The sequence below is a fragment of the Callospermophilus lateralis genome, chromosome 7 (assembly GCF_048772815.1).
Source record: "Callospermophilus lateralis isolate mCalLat2 chromosome 7, mCalLat2.hap1, whole genome shotgun sequence".
NCBI classification, from domain to species: Eukaryota; Metazoa; Chordata; class Mammalia; order Rodentia; family Sciuridae; genus Callospermophilus; species Callospermophilus lateralis.
Window position 1 is genome coordinate 64,902,646 of NC_135311.1, and position 6,955 is coordinate 64,909,600.

The following is a 6,955-nucleotide window of genomic DNA, read 5'->3' on the forward strand; positions in this document are numbered from 1 at the left end:
CCCTCTCTTGCCATGCATTTCACGGGAGTCTGAATCCTGGACTCTGGAGGAAGCACGGGGATGAGTGTGGGATGGAGGTGGTCGCTCTGGTGCTGCACTGGGCTGGGGACTGCAGGGATGGCTGCTGACCAATTTCCATCCAGGGTCAGAGCAGCCACAGCATCGCGCCTTGGTCCAGGAGGTGTGGCAGCTGCGGGCGGGGCGGGGCCTGAATCAGAGTGCTTCACAGCTGACAGCCTGTGATCCACAACTGCCCTCATTAGCTGCTGGCCCTGGTTCCACCCCCATGAGCGCTGCACAGTGCCTGGTCTCTGGGGGACTTGGCAGTGCATGGCGGGGAGGGGCTTCTGTGGCCAGGGTTTTCCTGGACGTGGCTTGATAGGGCAACTAAGGGCAATGCGTGGGGGATGGAGGCAGGCAGCTCTGGCCCTCTCTTGCCAAGCATTTGGCGGGAGTCTGAGTCCTGGACACTGGAGGAAGCACGGGGATGAGTGTGGGATGGAGGTGGCCGCTCTGGCGTGGCGGGGTGGTCCGGTATGTGTGGCAGCTGCGGGCGGGGCGGGGCCTGAATCAGAGTGCTTCACAGCTGACAGCCTGTGATCCACAACCGCCCTCATCTGCTGCTGGCCCTGGTTCCACCCTCATGTGCGCTGCACAGTGCCTGGTCTCTGGGGGACTTGGCAGTGCATGGTGGGGAGCGGCTTCTGTGGCCAGGGTTTTTTTGGAGGTGGCTTGATAGGGCAACCAAGGGCAATGCGTGGGGGATGGAGGCAGCGAGATCTGGCCCTCTCTTGCCATGCATTTGGCGAGAGACTGAGTCCTGGACCCTGGAGGAAGCACGGGGATGAGTGTGGGATGGAGGGGGTCGCTCTGGCGCTGCACTGGGCTGGGGACTGCAGAGATGGCTGCTGACCAATTGCCATCCAGGGTCAGAGCGGCCACAGCATAGCACGGTGGTCCGGGAGGTGTGGCAGCTGCAGACGGGGCGGGGCCTGAATCAGAGTGCTTCACAGCTGACAGCCAGTGATCCACAACCACCCTCATCTGCTGCGGGCCCTGGTTCCACCCCCATGAGCGCTGCACAGTGCCTGGTTTCTGGGGGACTTGGCAGTGCATGGCGGGGAGGGGCTTCTGTGGCCAGGGTTTTCGTGGAGGTGGCTTGATAGGGCAACCAAGGGCAATGCGTGGGGGATGGAGGCAGTGAGCTCTGGCCCTCTCTTGCCAAGCATTTGGCGGGAGTCTGAGTCCTGGACACTGGAGGAAGCACGGGGATGAGTGTGGGATGGAGGTGGTCGCTCTGGAGTTGTGCAGTGGTCCGGGAGGTGTGGTAGCTGCGGACGGGGCGGGGCCTGAATCAGAGTGCTTCACAGCTGACAACCAGTGATCCACAACCGCCCTCATCTGTTTCTGGCCCTGGTTTCACCCCCATGAGCGCTGCACAGTGCCTGGTTTCTGGGGGACTTGGCAGTGCATAGTGGGGAGGGGCTTCTGTGGCCAGGGTTTTCGTGGAGTTGGCTTGATAGGGCAACAAAGGGCAATGCGTGGGGGATGGAGGCAGCGAGCTCTGGCCCTCTCTTGCCATGCATTTGGCGGGAGTCTGAGTCCTGGACCCTGGAGGAAGCATGGGGATGAGTGACGGATGGCGGTGGTCGCTCTGGTGCTGCACTGGGCTGGGGACTGCAGAGATGGCTGCTGACCAATTGCCATCCAGGGTCAGAGCGGCCACAGTGGCACGCGGTGGTCCTGGAGGGGAGGCAGCTGCAGGCGGGGCGGGGTCTTCCGCGAGGATGGAACATTGAGATGGGCGCCCACGAGAGGTAGACGTCAGGAGTGGGCACTATGGGAACCGGAACACTGTGGTCCTTGGTGATCAGTTAGCAGTTGGAGCAGGATAAGGATGCTGAGGCAGCTGAGGACCACAGCAATACTCACCATACTCACGGGTTAACTTGACTTTTCCTTCTTGCTTTTCGGGTCCTCACAATAGTCTTTCCCTCTGGGATCTTTTTGTAAGTGTGGGTACATTTCCTGATATTTCATTCTGATGAGTACCTAGGTAAAGAAACTAACAAGTGCTGTTCCCTTTTTACTTTTTCTTTACACACTTCACCTCATCTAGGCCTTTGTTGATGACTACTTTGAGCAGGGAAGGGGGCCTGAATCAGAGTGCTTCACAGCTGACAGCCTGTGATCATCAACCGCCCTCATCTGCTGCTGGCCCTGGTTCCACCCCCATGAGCGCTGCACAGTGCCTGGTCTCTGGGGGACTTGGCAGTGCATGGCGGGGAAGGGCTTCTGTGGCCAGGGTTTTCTTGGAGGTGGCTTGATAGGGCAACCAAGGGCAATGCGTGGGGGATGGAGGCAGCTAGCTCTGGCCCTCTCTTGCCATGCATTTGGCGGGAGTCTGAGTCCTGGACACTGGAGGAAGGAGGGGGATGAGTGTGGGATGGAGGTGGTCACTCTGGCGCTGCACTGGGCTGGGGACTGCAGAGATGGCTGCTGACCAATTGCCATCCAGGGTCAGAGCGGCCACAGCATAGCAAGGTGGTCCAGGAGGTGTGGCAGCTGCGGTCGGGGCGGGGCCTGAATCACAGTGTTTCACAGCTGACAGCCAGTGATCCACAACCGCCCTCATCTGCTGCTGGCCCTGGTTCCACCCCCATGAGCGCTGCACAATGCCTGGTTTCTGGGGGACTTGGCAGTGCATGGCGGGAAGGGGCTTCTGTGGCCAGGGTTTTCCTGGACGTGGCTTGATAGGGCAACTAAGGGCAATGCGTGGGGGATGGAGGCAGGGAGCTCTGGCCCTCTCTTGCCAAGCATTTGGCGGGAGTCTGAGTCCTGGACACTGGAGGAAGCACCGGGATGAGTGTGGGATGGAGGTGGTCGCTCTGGGGTTGCACGGTGGTCCGGGAGGTGTGGCAGCTGCGGACGGGGCGGGGCCTGAATCAGAGTGCTTCACAGCTGACAGCCAGTGATCCACAACCGCCCTCATCTGCTTCTGGCCCTGGTTACACCCCCATGAGCGCTGCACAGTGCCTGGTTTCTGGGGTCTTGGCAGTGCATGGCGGGGCGGGGCTTCTGTGGCCAGGGTTTTCGTGGAGGTGGCTTGATAGGGCAACCAAGGGCAATGCGTGGGGGATGGACGCAGCGATTTCTGGCCCTCTCTTGCCAAGCATTTGGCGGGAGTCTGAGTCCTGGACACTGGAGGAAGCACCTGGATGAGTGTGGGATGGAGGTGGTCGCTCTGGCGTCGCGGGGTGGTCCGAGAGGTGTGGCAGCTGTGGGCGGGGCGGGGCCTGAATCAGAGTGCTTCACAGCTGAAAGCCTGTGATCATCAACCGCCCTCATCTGCTGCTGGCCCTGGTTCCACCCTCATGTGCGCTGCACAGTGGCTGGTCTCTGGGGGACTTGGCAGTGCATGGTGGGGAGCGGCTTCTGTGGCCAGGGTTTTCTTGGAGGTGGCTTGATAGGGCAACCAAGGGCAATGCGTGCGGGATGGAGGCAGCGAGCTCTGGCCCTCTCTTGCCATGCATTTGGCGAGAGACTGAGTCCTGGATCCTGGAGGAAGCATGGGGATGAGTGTGGGATGGAGGGGGTCGCTCTGGCGCTGCACTGGGCTGGGGACTGCAGAGATGGCTGCTGACCAATTGCCATCCAGGGTCAGAGCGGCCACAGCATAGCACGGAGGTCCGGGAGGTGTGGCAGCTGCGGACGGGGCGGGGCCTTAATCAGAGTGCTTCACAGCTGACAGCCAGTGATCCACAACCGCCCTCATCTGCTGCTGGCCCTGGTTACACCCCCATGAGCGCTGCACAGTGCCTGGTTTCTGGGGGACTTGACAGTGCTGGCGGGGAGGGGCTTCTTTGGCCAGGGTGGTCTTGGAGGTGGCTTGATAGGGCAACCAAGGGCAATGCGTGGGGGATGGAGGCAGTGAGCTCTGGCCCTCTCTTGCCAAGCATTTGGCGGGAGTCTGAGTCCTGACACTGGAGGAAGCACAGGGATGAGTGTGGGATGGAGGTGGTGGCTCTGGCATCCCGCGGTGGTCCGGGAGGTGTGGCAGCTGTGGGAGGGGCGGGGCCTGAATCAGAGTGCTTCACAGCTGACAACCTGTGATCCACAACCACCATGTGGGATGGAGGTGGTCGCTCTGGCGCTGCACTGGGCAGGGGACTGCAGAGATGGCTGCTGACCAATTGCCATCCAGGGTCAGAGCAGCCACAGCTTAGCGCCCTGGTCCGGGAGGTGTGGCAGCTGCGGGCGGGGCGGGGCCTGAATCAGAGTGCTTCACAGCTGACAGCCTGTGATCCACAACCGCCCTCATCTGCTGCTGGCCCTGGTTCCACCCCCATGAGCGCTGCACAGTGCCTGGTCTCTGGGGGACTTGGCAGTGCATGGCGGGGAGGGGCTTCTGTGGCCAGGGTGGTCCTGGAGGTGGCTTGATAGGGCATCCAAGGGCAATGCGTGGGGGATGGAGGCAGCGAGCTCTGGCCCTCTCTTGCCATGCATTTCACGGGAGTCTGAATCCTGGACTCTGGAGGAAGCACGGGGATGAGTGTGGGATGGAGGTGGTCGCTCTGGTGCTGCACTGGGCTGGGGACTGCAGGGATGGCTGCTGACCAATTTCCATCCAGGGTCAGAGCAGCCACAGCATCGCGCCTTGGTCCAGGAGGTGTGGCAGCTGCGGGCGGGGCGGGGCCTGAATCAGAGTGCTTCACAGCTGACAGCCTGTGATCCACAACTGCCCTCATTAGCTGCTGGCCCTGGTTCCACCCCCATGAGCGCTGCACAGTGCCTGGTCTCTGGGGGACTTGGCAGTGCATGGCGGGGAGGGGCTTCTGTGGCCAGGGTTTTCCTGGACGTGGCTTGATAGGGCAACTAAGGGCAATGCGTGGGGGATGGAGGCAGGCAGCTCTGGCCCTCTCTTGCCAAGCATTTGGCGGGAGTCTGAGTCCTGGACACTGGAGGAAGCACGGGGATGAGTGTGGGATGGAGGTGGCCGCTCTGGCGTGGCGGGGTGGTCCGGTATGTGTGGCAGCTGCGGGCGGGGCGGGGCCTGAATCAGAGTGCTTCACAGCTGACAGCCTGTGATCCACAACCGCCCTCATCTGCTGCTGGCCCTGGTTCCACCCTCATGTGCGCTGCACAGTGCCTGGTCTCTGGGGGACTTGGCAGTGCATGGTGGGGAGCGGCTTCTGTGGCCAGGGTTTTTTTGGAGGTGGCTTGATAGGGCAACCAAGGGCAATGCGTGGGGGATGGAGGCAGCGAGATCTGGCCCTCTCTTGCCATGCATTTGGCGAGAGACTGAGTCCTGGACCCTGGAGGAAGCACGGGGATGAGTGTGGGATGGAGGGGGTCGCTCTGGCGCTGCACTGGGCTGGGGACTGCAGAGATGGCTGCTGACCAATTGCCATCCAGGGTCAGAGCGGCCACAGCATAGCACGGTGGTCCGGGAGGTGTGGCAGCTGCAGACGGGGCGGGGCCTGAATCAGAGTGCTTCACAGCTGACAGCCAGTGATCCACAACCACCCTCATCTGCTGCGGGCCCTGGTTCCACCCCCATGAGCGCTGCACAGTGCCTGGTTTCTGGGGGACTTGGCAGTGCATGGCGGGGAGGGGCTTCTGTGGCCAGGGTTTTCGTGGAGGTGGCTTGATAGGGCAACCAAGGGCAATGCGTGGGGGATGGAGGCAGTGAGCTCTGGCCCTCTCTTGCCAAGCATTTGGCGGGAGTCTGAGTCCTGGACACTGGAGGAAGCACGGGGATGAGTGTGGGATGGAGGTGGTCGCTCTGGAGTTGTGCAGTGGTCCGGGAGGTGTGGTAGCTGCGGACGGGGCGGGGCCTGAATCAGAGTGCTTCACAGCTGACAACCAGTGATCCACAACCGCCCTCATCTGTTTCTGGCCCTGGTTTCACCCCCATGAGCGCTGCACAGTGCCTGGTTTCTGGGGGACTTGGCAGTGCATAGTGGGGAGGGGCTTCTGTGGCCAGGGTTTTCGTGGAGTTGGCTTGATAGGGCAACAAAGGGCAATGCGTGGGGGATGGAGGCAGCGAGCTCTGGCCCTCTCTTGCCATGCATTTGGCGGGAGTCTGAGTCCTGGACCCTGGAGGAAGCATGGGGATGAGTGACGGATGGCGGTGGTCGCTCTGGTGCTGCACTGGGCTGGGGACTGCAGAGATGGCTGCTGACCAATTGCCATCCAGGGTCAGAGCGGCCACAGTGGCACGCGGTGGTCCTGGAGGGGAGGCAGCTGCAGGCGGGGCGGGGTCTTCCGCGAGGATGGAACATTGAGATGGGCGCCCACGAGAGGTAGACGTCAGGAGTGGGCACTATGGGAACCGGAACACTGTGGTCCTTGGTGATCAGTTAGCAGTTGGAGCAGGATAAGGATGCTGAGGCAGCTGAGGACCACAGCAATACTCACCATACTCACGGGTTAACTTGACTTTTCCTTCTTGCTTTTCGGGTCCTCACAATAGTCTTTCCCTCTGGGATCTTTTTGTAAGTGTGGGTACATTTCCTGATATTTCATTCTGATGAGTACCTAGGTAAAGAAACTAACAAGTGCTGTTCCCTTTTTACTTTTTCTTTACACACTTCACCTCATCTAGGCCTTTGTTGATGACTACTTTGAGCAGGGAAGGGGGCCTGAATCAGAGTGCTTCACAGCTGACAGCCTGTGATCATCAACCGCCCTCATCTGCTGCTGGCCCTGGTTCCACCCCCATGAGCGCTGCACAGTGCCTGGTCTCTGGGGGACTTGGCAGTGCATGGCGGGGAAGGGCTTCTGTGGCCAGGGTTTTCTTGGAGGTGGCTTGATAGGGCAACCAAGGGCAATGCGTGGGGGATGGAGGCAGCTAGCTCTGGCCCTCTCTTGCCATGCATTTGGCGGGAGTCTGAGTCCTGGACACTGGAGGAAGGAGGGGGATGAGTGTGGGATGGAGGTGGTCACTCTGGCG